We start from the raw sequence: 13796 nt of genomic DNA, 5'->3' as shown, positions 1-13796 counted from the left end.
CTGGGCCTGGTGCCTTTTGCTTTAATAAACTATTAACTATTTATTTAATTTCCTCAGTCAACATGGGACTCTTCAGATTGTCTATTTCTTCTTGTGTAAGTTTTGGCAGACATGTCTTTCAAGAAATTGGTCTGTTTCATATAGGTCATCAAATTTGTTGGTACGGAGTTGTTCATATTTCTTTACTGTCCTTTTCATGTCCATGGGTTAGTAGTGATGTCCCTTCTTTCATCTCTGATACTAGTAAGTTGGTTGTTCTCTCTTTTTTTCTTAATTATTCTGGCTAGAGGCTTATTCATTTTATTGATCTTTTCATGGAACCGGTTTTTGGTTTCATTGATTTTCTCTGTTCATTTTCTCTTTTCCATTTCATTGACGTTCTAATTGTACTATTTATTTTCTTCTGCTTACTTTTGATTTAGCTTCCTCTTCTTGTTTCTAGTTTTCTAGATTAGATTATTGGTTTTAGATCATTCTTCTATAAATCTCCATCTAAGCATGCTTTAGATGCATCACACACATTTGATAAGTTCCATTTTCGTTTACTTCAAAATACTTTAAATTTTCTCTTGAGATTTATTCTTTGACCCACGGGTCATTTAGAAGTGTATTGTTTAATCTTCAAGTATCTTAAGATTTTTCCAGTGATCTTCCTGTCATTGATTTCTAGTTTAATTCCATTTTGATGTGAGATCAGACATTGCACAATTTCTATCTTTTACATTTCTTAAGGTATGATTTCAGTTCTGGATGTGGTCTATCTTAATAAATGTTCCACATGAGCTTGAGAAGAATGTGTGATCATGTGTTGTTGGATAAAGTAGTCTATAGGTTTCAATTATATCTAATTGACTCATGACAGTTTTGAGTCCAGCTATGTCCATACTGATTTTATGCCTGCTGGATCTGTCCACTTCTGAAAGAGGGACAATCATTAAAATCCCCAACTATAATCATGGATTCATCTGTTTCTCCTTGCAGTTCTATCAGTTTTTTGTCTCATATATTTTGCTGCTCTGTTGTTAAGTGCACACACACTAAATATTGCTATGTCCTCTTGGAATATTGGCTCCTTTATGATTATATATTGCCCCATCTCTATCTCTGATGACTTACCTTGCTCTAATTTCAGATTTCAGGAAATCTGCTTCCTGAAATTAATATATCTGCTCCTACTACCTCTAAATAGTGTTACCATGGCATATTTTCCTCTGTTTCTTTACTTTTTATCTATATATTTATATTTAAGATGGGATTCTGTAGGCAATATCTAGTTGAGTTTTGTTTTTGACCCACTCTGAAAATCTCTGTTTTAATCGATGTTTTCAGACCATTGATGTTAAAGTGCTTATTGATAGTTGGATTAACATGTACTCTATGTGTCACTATTTTGCATTTGTTGCCCTTATTCTTTGTTCCTATTTTTTTGTCTTCCACACCTTTTCTTTCTTTTGTGTCTTTAATTCAGCATTTTACATAATCTCCTTTTCTGTCCTACCACCTTCTTAGCATTTCAGTTATACTTTTTAAAAACCATTTTTTTAGTGGTTGCCCTAGAGTTCACACTATACATTCACAACTAATTTATGTCAACTTTAGTATAATAATATACCTATTCATGGGTAGGAAGTGTCTTAAAGGTAGTTCAAGTACCTTATAATAACAAAATATTCCTAAATTCATTTATTCCCCATCCATTGTATTGTTGCTGTCATTCATTTCACTTACACATAAACACGCTCACACACACACACATTTGTGCACAAATACATTGTTGCTATTATAACTTTGAAAAAAACATAATCTGTTAGATTGGTGAAGAATTTTAAAACTAAACATTTTGATTTTACTTATTCATTCTTCAGTGCACTTCCTTTCTTTATGTAGATCTGAGTTTCTGACATATAGTTTATTTCTAAATAACTTCCTTTAATATTTCTTGAAAGGCAGATTTACTAGCAACACATTTTCTCAATTTTTGTTTGTCAGAGCAAGTCTTTCTCTTTCACCATTGAAGGATAATTTCTTAGGGTGCAGAATTCTTGGTTGGTGTTTTGTTTTGATTTTCTCAGCACTTTACTTGTTTCACTCTACTCTGTACTTACATGGTTTCTGAGAAGTCAGATGCAATTTTTATCTTTTCTCCTCTGTAGATAAGGTGGTCTTTTCCTCTGATTTTTTTTTTGTAATTTTTTTCATTATCTTTGATTTTCTAAAATTTGAATATGAATATGTAGGCTTTTCTTATTAGAATTCATGACTACTGTATCAGTAGTTCCAAATAAAACCTTTCTCTTCACTAGCATGCTAGATATACTTTAAATAGGTAAGATTTAAAATAGGTAAGCTTTCTGCATTTTTTTGAAGGTACTAAATCCATCCTTTCATCTTCTCATTTATTTACTTCCTTCATGCCTGCTAATTATTGGTATTTTGCAAAATACTAAAGATTAAATGTCACGATTTTTCCATAATTCCTTCCCATAACTCAAACCCGAGATTATCTCACTCCTTCCCTTTGGTTTCTTAGGTCCCGTGGTCTTTACTCTGTCATATTCACCCTAAACAAAAACACACGTGCAGCTGCAAAAAAAAAAAAAAAAAAAAAAAGCGTTTACATTAAAATCATCTTAGTCTCAGCAAATTGGGCCAACAGGGCTATTTTATTTGAAGATGTGGCTAGAAAACATCTTAGTAGACGAAGACGAGCATACAATTTATTGTATGTTGATCCAGTGAGATACTGTCTGGCACCAATAGAACAGCTAGATGAGTAATATGCCAATGTTGAACTTTGACACAACCATATCGTGTGGAGCTCCAGTATCTCTCGTCACTGTTGATTTCCCCTTGGGAATATAATGCACTATATGATGGAATAACTTTCCAGTGCATACATAATTGAGCTTTGTGTAGGAAATACCAGCAACCAGATGAATAAATATTTGCTCAAACCTGCTATTTGAATGCCCTGAATCACTGGGGTAAAATTTTAATATTGTATCCCAGTACTATTTTTATGTTCATGTTGTCATGAAATCTTCCCAAACTCAAACATCTGTTAGATACATGCTTCAAGACTCAGTTATTGCAAACTCATTTCTAGCATCTCAAGAGAACTTTAATGCAGGTGTTTGAATGTGTAAGCATATAGTTCATTCCAGACATTGGTTCCCTAATAAGTTGTCACTGCTTTTCTCTCTCTTGCTATTTGAATAAACAAAGACTCCTATTTAGTTCTGGTGATTTAGGCATTTATCCAGACACTTGCATCATGATAGAAGCTGCAGAATATAGTCTACTAACAAGATAAACAACTAAAAAATGCTTCTGAGCAAATTTTTGTTTGTAAAACATCAGTAATACCATTTGTCACCTGCTCTAGGTCATTGAGATGGTGGCATTGAAAGGACTGACAAACTGGAATGATTTGCAAAGCAACTGGAAAGGTTGACTGTGGCTCTTTAAGGGATCGTCATGAGTTGTAGACTTGAAAATAATATCTGAACATTTGCCCCTGGTATTACAGATTTTTAGTATGGAATTTTCAGAGTCCTAAACTTTATATGGTAAATTTGGCCTTTAAGCAACCCGACTTTAGCCAAATGCACTTAGTGTTAAATATTTTACTGTGACTCACCTTCTTGGCTCAAACATATACCATTTTTTTATTTAAAGAAACTTTGATCTGCAAACCTCAAAGGCAAAGTAATTAACAGCTACTCTCACATCACTCAGTACAGGTAGATAATTATAGCTGCACCTGCATATCTTTTTTTTTTTTACTGAAATACTTCATCCCAGGTCCAGATAAGTAGAATAATGCCTTTAAAATAAGGCTGATATTTAGACACACTAGGGGATCTGATTTTTAGCACTCAGATGACAGCAGAAAAAATAAACCACCTAGACAATGCATCCGCCAAACATATCCTTCCACTCACATTCATGACTTTGACTTAATTTTATATTTCCTCAAGATTAAAATTAAGATTTATCTATTCTGTTTTTCAAGCGAATTGAATTGACTGATGTTAATGCAGAGATGACATTTGCATCATGCCGCCTTCTTTTCCCACCGATTACTCTGATGGCTCTTGTTTAAAAAAAACAATCAGTACAGATTGCTAACCTTAGCATGAAGAACCCACACAGTCTATATTCAACATCAGTCAGACACATTACCTGGAAAAAAACTGTCTACTCCAGTGAACCTGTATTGTTCTAAGCTACAGTTAATGAATGCCTACCACTCAGCTGCTACTGGCTTTTGAGACAGACCAATATGGGCTTGAATTAAGGCCCCATTTTCTGAGAGTAATACCAATTTCATAGATCACTATGAGCATTAAGTGGAATTCTAATCGTAAATTACCTAAGTTTGTGCTGGGCACATAACAGTTGCTCAATAATTACAGTTACGGGGAGCAAGGGGAGGGAGAGCATTAGGATAAATACCTAATGTATGCGGGGCTTAAAACCTAGATGATGGATTGATAGGTGCAGCAAACCACCATGGCACATGTATACCTATGTAGCAAACCTGTACATTCTGCACATGTATCCGTGTATCCCAGAACTTAAAGTAAATTTTTAAAAAAACAATGAAAATGGAAAAAAAAAGAATGATACATTGGATTTGGGGGATGCGGGCGAAAGGGTGGGGAGGTGGCAAGGGAGAAAAGACTACACATTGGGTACAGGGTATACTGCTTGGGTGATGGGTACACCAAAGTCTCACAAATCACCACTAAAGAACTTATTCATGTAACCAAACACCCCCTGTTCCTCAAAAACCTATTGAAATACAAAAATTAATAATAATTATTATAGTTACTATGCATTTATCAAAGATTTGTGTTCCAAGTTACAGACTCTAATTCAAAGTGGCTAGGAAAATAGTGGGGTTTATTAGATGAACACTGGATATCTCTTATAGGCAAACTATGGGATGAGAATGGGTGCAGCTGGGTCTCAGGGATAACTGGCACTAGGAACTAAATGCTGTTACCAGAAATCCTCTCTCTCTCTTTCTCTGTCTCTCTCCTTTCTCTTTCCACTATTTGCTCATTTATCTCATAAAGATGTACCAACCTTCTCACAGAGAAAGAACAAGATAATTAACAGCTCTTGAGTTTTGTTTTTGTTTGTTTGTTTGTTTTGAGACAGTCTCACTCTGTTGCCCAGGCTGGAGTGCAGTGGGGCGATCTCGGCTCACTGCGACCTCCGCCTCCCGGGTTCCAGTGATTCTTCTGCCTCAGCCTCCCGAGGAGCTGGGACTGCAGGTGCGTGCCACCGTGCCCAGCTAATTTTTGTATTTTTAGTAGAGACGGGGGTTTCACCATATTGGCCAGGCTGGTCTCAAACTCCTGACCCCATGATCTGCCCACCTCAGCCTCCCAGAGTGCTGGGATTGCAGGCGTGAGCCGCCGCAGCCAGCTCTTGAGTTTTATTCTGTGGTTCATGCTTTGTGGTTCTCAGTCCGGAAGTTTCAGGGAAGGTTCCGGTTCCGCTTTGTTGACCTTGTGTTAGATGCCCCCCTCTTTTGATCAGTTGCCTCGGTCTGTGCTGCTATAACACAATGCCACGGACGGGTAATTTATAAACAACAGACATCTATTTCTCACAATTCTGGAGGCTGCAAAGTCCAGTAACAAGGTGCCAGGAGGCTGGTGTCTGGGGAAGGCTGTTCTCTGCTTCCAATATAGTGCCCCGTTGCCTCCTCCAGAGGGACAGATGCTGTGTCTTCACGTGGTTAAAGAGATGTAAGAAGTAAATTCACCCCCTCAAGCTTTTTCATGAGGTTGCTAATCTCATTCATGAGGGCTGCACCCTCATGACCTAATCACCTTTCAAATGCCCCACCTCTTACAGCTATCACGTTGGAAATTAAGTTTCTACACATGAATTTTGGAAGATATTCAGACTATAAAATTCCACCCCTATGCCTCCAAATTCATGTCCTCACATGAAAAATATATTCATTCCATCTCAATAGCCCCAAAAGTCTTAATGCATTTCAGCATCAACTCAAAATTCTAAAATCTAAAGTCTCATCTAAATATCGTTTAAATCAGATATAGGTGAGACTCAAGGTACAAGTCATCCTGTGACAAATTTCCCTCCAGCTGTCAGCCTGTGCAATGAAACAAATTATATGCTTTTGAAATACAATGGTGGGAGGGTCATAAGATAGTCATCCCCATTCCCAAAGGAAGAAATAGGGGGAAATAAAGGGTAGTAGGTCCCAAGAGAATCCAAAACTCTAGGGCAACCAACATTAAATCTTAAAGTTTGTGAGTAATCTTCTTTGACCCTGTGTCTCACCTCCTGGACACACCGGTTCAGGGGTTGGGCCCCCAAGGCCTCCGGCAGTCTCACCTCCACAACTTTGCTGGGGATAGCCCACACTTCAGCTTGCATTATTGAGGAGGTGCGTGACTGTGACTTTCCCAGGCTGGCGTTGCACTCTGGTGGCTGTACAGTTCTGTGGTATGGGGGAGACCTCATTCCCACAGCTCCACTACACATGGCTCTAGTGAGGATGCTCTGAGACGGCCCTGCCTGTGTGGCAATTTTCTGCCTGGGCCCTGAGGCTCTCTGAGGCTTCTTTTGAAATCTAGGTAAAAGCATCCATGCCCTCACAGCTCACGAACTCTACACACCTTAAGAATTAGCACAATGTGGACGCCACCAAAGCTGACCACTTGTGCCCTATCAAGTGGTGGTCCAACGTGCACCTGGGTCCACTTGAGCCACAGCTGGGGAAGCCAAGGAACATTGCAGCAGAATGTGAGAAACAGAGATGTTAGGCATGCCTGGGTCTTCTGGTTTGAGGTCCCACAGGTGCCCTGGGCTTCTCCTTTGAAACTATTCTACCCTCAAGGCCTTAGCACTCTAGGAAATGGCATCACTGATAATCTCTGAAATGCCCTCTGGGTCATTGTTTCATTGACTTGATGAATAGCATCTAGCTTCTTTCTATCCATACTGATCCTTATCAAATGGTAGGTTGGCCGTACTCTGGGTATTCTCTCTCAGAACACACTTTTCTATTCTTCACGATCTAGCCAGGCTGAAAATTTTCCCAATCTTTAAGTTCTGCTTTCTCTTTAATTATAAATTCTGTCTTCACTTCATTTCTTTCTTCTCATATTTTCATATAAGCTGTCAGGAGAAGCTGTGTAGCACCCTGAACACTTTGCTTGGAGGTTTCTTTTGCCAAATTTCCTAGTTCATCACTCTTAAACTCTGCTTTCCACAGAGCACTAGGATATGAACACAATTCAGCCAGGTGCTTTGCCACTTGGTAACAATGATGGCCTTTCCTCCAGTTTCTAATAAATTATTTCTCGTCTCCACCTAAGACCTCATCAGAATGGTCTTTACCATCTATATTTCTACCAATATTCTGTTCATGACCACTTTGATAATGTCTAAGAAGATTTAGGCTGTCTGTAAAGCTCTTTTCTTCTGTGCCCTCACCAGAATCAGTCTCAATGCTCTGTTCATACCCATCTAGAGCTTTTCCCTAGTATGCATCTCAAACTCTTCCAGCTTCTGCCCATTACCCAGTTCCAAAGCCATGTCCCCATTTTAGGTATGTGTTGCAGCAGCACCCCAAATATAACAGAGAGAAGCAGAGATTTTGAGTTGGCGGGCAAGGTAAGGGAGTGGATGGAGAATTACTAAGAATGTGATTAGGTATCTAGGAGGAGAAGCATGTGTAAATAGTAAGGGCAGAGGGGATGCTCCATAAACAGGCTCAGCAGGATTCTTGGCTAAAACCGAGCCAAGGACAAGGCCTAGTAGAGAAGAGGATTCAGAGGAGACTAAAGTTTCATCAAGGAGACAGTCCTTGTGAATTTACATGTGTACATTTTTGATATTTAGTGTATCTCCTACTATGAAGTAAGCTCCATAAGGAGAAAGAACCTGTTAACTTTTGCTCACCATTTTATTCCCAACACCTAGAACAGTGCCAAGGTACATGGCATGTGCTCAATAAGCGTCTGTTTATTAAATCCTTGAAAGCAGATTTTGAGTATATTCCTCTGCTTCAATTTCCTTCCCCAATGTCTCTATCAAACATAAGCCACTGGGTTTTTTTTTTTTTAGGGGTTGGTTGAAGTCCCCCGTTCTCAACAAATCCTTCTCTGATAGTTTCAATTCCAAATGTATCCAATTTTTCTGTGCTTCAGTATGTAGTTACTGCCTATGCCATTTATCAGGGACTTAATCATATTCTTTCTTATTTCTTAATGAATTCAGCTGTGTGACTCCCAGAACAACTAAATTATGTGCCCTTAGAGAGTGGGGACCTTGTCAGAAGCCTTTTGTTTTGCCTTTAGCACAGAGTTATGTTGCTATTGCCTGGTAGATGCTCAGTAAATATCTCCAAACGAGTAAGTTAATTCATTAGTTAATACAATTAATGCTTAGCCCTAAAGAGGTTTACAGTTAATAAGAAACACAGAATAAATACTTGTAATTTTACTTACAAAAATAACATTTATCTAGGTAAGTAAAATTCTCTTCAAAGAAAATAATCTGGAAGATAATAGCGCTGTTGTTAAAGTGTATTCATTACTCACAATCTCCTCAGAATCTTCTTTTGGCATAACATATGCCTGTTTTTTGTCATATTTCCAGATACTATCTGTATATCTCTACTTGTCACATAGTAGCAATGATCTGAACAGGCAATTGGTTCTGCTCACTTACTATTATCAAAAAGACTGGCTCAAGATCAGCTGCTCCTTTTTGGCACTTGCCCTTCAAAATTTAATTGGCTTAGATCCAACAATTCCATATTATGGGTCAAATCACTCCATCACATTGTGATACATTTGGCAATCAGCATATATCAGCGGGTTGATCTAGAAACTACATTACTTACTATTAGCCATCTTATGGGAACTTTTGGAGATATTTTCATTGCTCTGATACATGATTGATATCTCTTGCTTTGGAATTTTTCTGGGATGAAATTATAGTAGTCATGCTTAATGTGTTAGAATGTGGGGACATGATTACTTAATTCTCTCTGTTTTAGAAACACTGCCGAACCTGCCCCCCTGTCAGATGGTAACCAAAACATTTAGACTGTTCCGGGTTGGTAACATGAATGACCTGCATTCCAGGGGTTTGTCAGAAGCATATCTTGTGTAATTCTATTGTTCCACTCTCATTTAAAGTCTTGTTGCAGAAAGTTATTTATCTATGTTATATAATTAATCCACTATTTGAATTAAACTAAAACAACTGCATGTTTTAGCTTGATATCAAGTGATTTTTATTGCAATCCCCTTTGGTATTGTAACCTAATTCATAGGAAGCCAATGGCAAAAGGAACAGATGACAAAATTTCTCTCTGATATTGGAAGATATTGGTGAGGGGAGTGTCCAGTGGGACTGTCAGTGAGTGCGAGCTCGCTGTTTTGAAGGGAATGGCATTCACTATCCCACATCATGGGCACAGCACTCATGGTCAGTTGGATCTTGCCCCTTGTATGAAAGAGATAATGGTGGCTTATAGAAATGATGTAATTTGCTAAATTAACTAAGTTAGAGGCAAAGGTGAAACTACCTGACTCACAATCCATGCTCTTAAGAGTCAATGGAAAACAATGAAGTTTTCTGATGTCTCAGTACTTAGAAACGCTGTGGTTTTCCCAAGTAATAGGTTCATGGTTATTTTGTGGACTACCTACCTACAGTAATAGTACTCTTTCTCTTTTCTTAATAATGCAAAGTCAAATTTGCCATCCACTGTCAACGTTAATATAAGACTTTTCACGTGGATTTTGGTACTTACTTCTATGCAGTTGTGTTTTATTTCTCACCCTTACCTTATTACATACTTTTTCTCGTATATTTATTTTATTGTGCTACACAGTGGATACTTTGGCAAGCTGTCACAAATCCAACTTGATAATTATAGTTCACACATTTTACTCTGCTATACCATCTCCTAACAGTCTAGTAAGAGAGCTGAGTGCCCATTTTACAGATGAGGGCTTTGAAGTTTGGGTGGTGTGATCCTCCTATGACTACTCAGCTAGCCAGTGCGGGAAAGATCCTGTAAGCATCAGCATTTGCTGTCAAACTCGATCATACCTCTACAGGGTTCTAATCAAGAGCAGCATCTTCCAAATACTGTTCTCTGGCACACTGGCATTTTAGATGTATTAATAGATGCTCCTAAATGTTAATTTTAAAATAGTCTGTAGTCAAATGTGTTGGCTAAATATCTCTCTCGGGGTGTGACAGAAAATTAATATGTTAAACTCTGTGAAGCAGAGCAGGTTAAATTGATGTTTTATAAGTTTATTTGGTCCAGCACATATTTTTCTTTTCATTCAAAATGCTTATTCATTGAGTCTACATGGGCATAAAGATGGGAACAATAGACACTGGGGACTACTAGAAGGTGGATGGAGGGAGGGGAAAGGGCTGAAGAAACCCCTATTAGGTACTAGGCTCACTACCTGGTGAATGGGTCATTTGTGCTCCAAACCTCAGCATCACACAATATACCCATCTAACAAACCTACACAGGTAGCCCCTACACCTAAAATAATACTTAAAATTATATAATAAAAGAAAATGCTTATGAACATCTTCTTCAAAACTGCTATTTAAAAAAATTAACTTGGAAAATGTTGGTAAATATAATGAAAATGTTGAAAGAGCCTAAGCAGCAATTCAATCCTAGCCTCAGCTCTCACTAACCAGCAGTGTGACCCTCATTCAGTCACTTAACCTCTTTGGGTCTTAAGTTCATCATCTGTTAAATTATAGGTTTGAGCTCGATGATCTCAAATGCTCCTCTCAGTGCTAAGATTTTTGATGTTTGACTCTAAGTGCAATCTCATTTCAGGCAGGCTCAAGTGTACACTTAGGTTCTAAGGGTTAATGTAGCATCCAGAAGAGTTTTGATTTGAGAATAAGCTCATAAAAAGGAAGGAAATGTTGCCACTTGAGACAACATGAATGAACCTGGAGAATATGCTAAGCAAAATAAGCCAGACACAGAAACACAAGTACTGCATGATCTTACTTATATGTAGAATCTTAAAAAGTCAAATTCACAAAAGCAGAGTAGAACAGTGGTTACCAGTGGCTGTGAGTGTGGGGGGATGGGGAGATATTGGTCAAAGGGTACAAACTTCCAGTTCCAATATTAGCAGCTTCTGGGGACCTAAGGTACAACACGGGTGGTGATGAATGTGTTCCTTAATTTGATTGTGCAGTCATTACACCATGCAGATGTACATCAGATCATCACGTTGTACACCTTGAATATATTCAATCTTTATCTACCAACTATTTCATTTATTTAAGCAGAATTTTTATCTACAGGAAGAAGATGGGGTAAAGAGGAGGACATTTATCAGACAATACATTGACTTTTTATTGCAAACTAGAAATTGAACTTATCTGCATTTCCTTTCTTATTTATATTATTCTCCAAGTTGTAGGAAGCTCAGAGAAAAAAATTGAAGACATAAAAAAGTTGATGTCCCTTGCAAAGTTGAAAAAAAAATCACATCACATTTTATGTTAGGCTTTTAAAATGGGGGAAAATAATTACACCTCAAATTGAGAACATCACTTGACTGTAATATCTCTTTTCAAGCAGATTCTACTAATTCCAGATTTAGAAAATGAAAATGTGTTTATAGAAACCATCAGAGCAAGGCAGATGGAATAAGGTATTTGAAAAATCTTAAAGCTGTGCTTGAATTATCACCTTTGGATCTGCATATTTGAAATATATGATTAAAAGGCTTTCTCTAGCACTGTTTTACACCATCTTCTGAAATGCACAGAGAGGGATCATTAACTGTCCTCTGTTTTCTCTGAGGATGGAATAAAGCAAAGAAGGATTTCAATTGCAGCAGGAAGGAGCCGAGTTAGATATTAGATTAACTGACAGGTTAATTAAACAATTCATCTAGCTTCCAGAGATGACTTGGCTACTGCAGATTTAACATACGCATGATCTCCTAGATTGCCTTCTACTTTTATAATTCATTCTCAGATCAGATATACACTAGAACCCAAGAAGTCTCTTTTCTCTTCTAGTTCTTTCCAACCTAGAATGCCTATTTAGACCTTCGTCAAAATTCCAACTTGTCTTTGAGGTGCACATGTACTTTTACCTTCTTTTGGTCTATAAGATCTTTAATTCATGTAACATTCTGTTACATAGCGCTCCTTTCTCATCAATAACATATGCCTTGGTACTTTATTGTATGAGAATATAAATTACATTCATCAGGCTACACCACTGCCTTCTTAGTTAATTGCTAGGTAAGGTTTGTCTTGCCAAATGTATTGAAAGCTCTTTCAAATCAATTCAACAAATAGTTTTTGCTCTATGTGCTGGGTACCAAAGGGATCCTCTTTAAAGATAAAGAAAACACAACCATTGATCTCAAAGAGCTTAGTGTCTGGTGTGGGGAATGGCATGCACACAGCTAATTAAAACACAGAGCTGTGTGTAACATGGCTGTGGCAGAGACAGAAAGGAGGTATTGTGTATGGAAGGTAATGAGGGGAAACTTCATGAAAGAGAAGCGTTTGAACACAGGGTGTGAACTCTGTTGATCCCAGGCAGATCTGTAGTTCTACTGTGGAGCCCCATGTCTGGCACATAGTAGGCAGCTACTCATGAAATGCACTGGGTTGCATGAATCAATGAAGACATAAATAGATTTTTCCAGGCAAAGGCATGAAGGAAGTGGGATCTAAATGGAAGGATGAACTTCAACATTAAATAAAGGAGTCCATTTAACTGGATTTTACACAAACGGAAAGTGAAGGAGATAAACTTAGAAAAGTAAGTAGGAATGAGATATTTCAGTCCTTGAATGACATAATATGTGGTTTAATCTTTATTTGGTAGGTAATGAAAGCAAAGTTGGACTTTGAACAGATGAACAATATGGTGGAGGTTTTTGATGTCAGTATTTTTATATCATGGTTCTTATAATAAATCTATATTGTATGGTAGATGCTCACTCATGCTTGAATTTGAGTTTGAGTTCTAACTAAAAAAAATGGCAAGGTTTTAAATAGAAATGATGGGAGTTACATTATAAAAACCACAGATATAACAGGTGATCTCATACCCGCAGTGCAGAAGGACATGGAGACCCCATGAGGCTGAGCAAGAGAGCTGGGCTTGGGGCCAGACCTCTGTCCAGGCCAGGCCCTGTCTGCCCGACTGCCTGGAGCTCCCCAGTACGCCTCCCAGTGATGTGCTGCCTGACCCCAGATAGGCTTCCAAGCCAAGCCGAATATCCTTCAATTTCATTTTAAAGGAGGAAGTGCTTCGTTTTCAAACTTAGACACCCTCAAGAGATGCCTGGGTCAATATTTGCCTCCCTGGTATGAAGTTTTCTTTGTGGAAGCTGAATCTCTCAGCTGCAGCTTAACACCTCTTTCTGGGAAACTAAACAACTAAACTTGAATTTGAAAATTGACCTTCATCAAATGTTAATTAGCCTTCTTAAAACATTGATGGTTGAGAATGATAAGAACCAAATGGTGTTTATGGAGTGTGCAGGGTGTGCAAGGCCCTGTGCAGGGGTCTGGGGGGTGGGCTTTGGAGAACTGCCAAGGTATGAATGCTGGATCTACTACTTACTAGTTGTTTGTTCTTAGAGGAGCTATTACCATCAGTTACTTTCCTAATTTATAAAATGAAACCAATAAGGCCTGCCCTACAGATCTTTTCTGTGGGTAGGTACAATGCACAATCCAGTCTCCGCTTGCCAGTTAAAAAA

The 13796-nt window shown here is 38.1% G+C and overlaps 1 protein-coding gene across 2 annotated transcripts in view; it reads left to right on the top strand.

The window, feature by feature from the left end:
• Positions 1-13796, top strand: part of OPCML (opioid binding protein/cell adhesion molecule like) — a 1131176-nt gene that overhangs the window by 441095 nt on the left and 676285 nt on the right. The gene's annotated exons all lie outside the window — the stretch shown is intronic.

The sequence above is a fragment of the Pongo pygmaeus genome, chromosome 9, assembly GCF_028885625.2.
Source record: "Pongo pygmaeus isolate AG05252 chromosome 9, NHGRI_mPonPyg2-v2.0_pri, whole genome shotgun sequence".
NCBI classification, from domain to species: Eukaryota; Metazoa; Chordata; class Mammalia; order Primates; family Hominidae; genus Pongo; species Pongo pygmaeus.
This window is presented reverse-complemented; position numbering and strand designations above follow the sequence as displayed.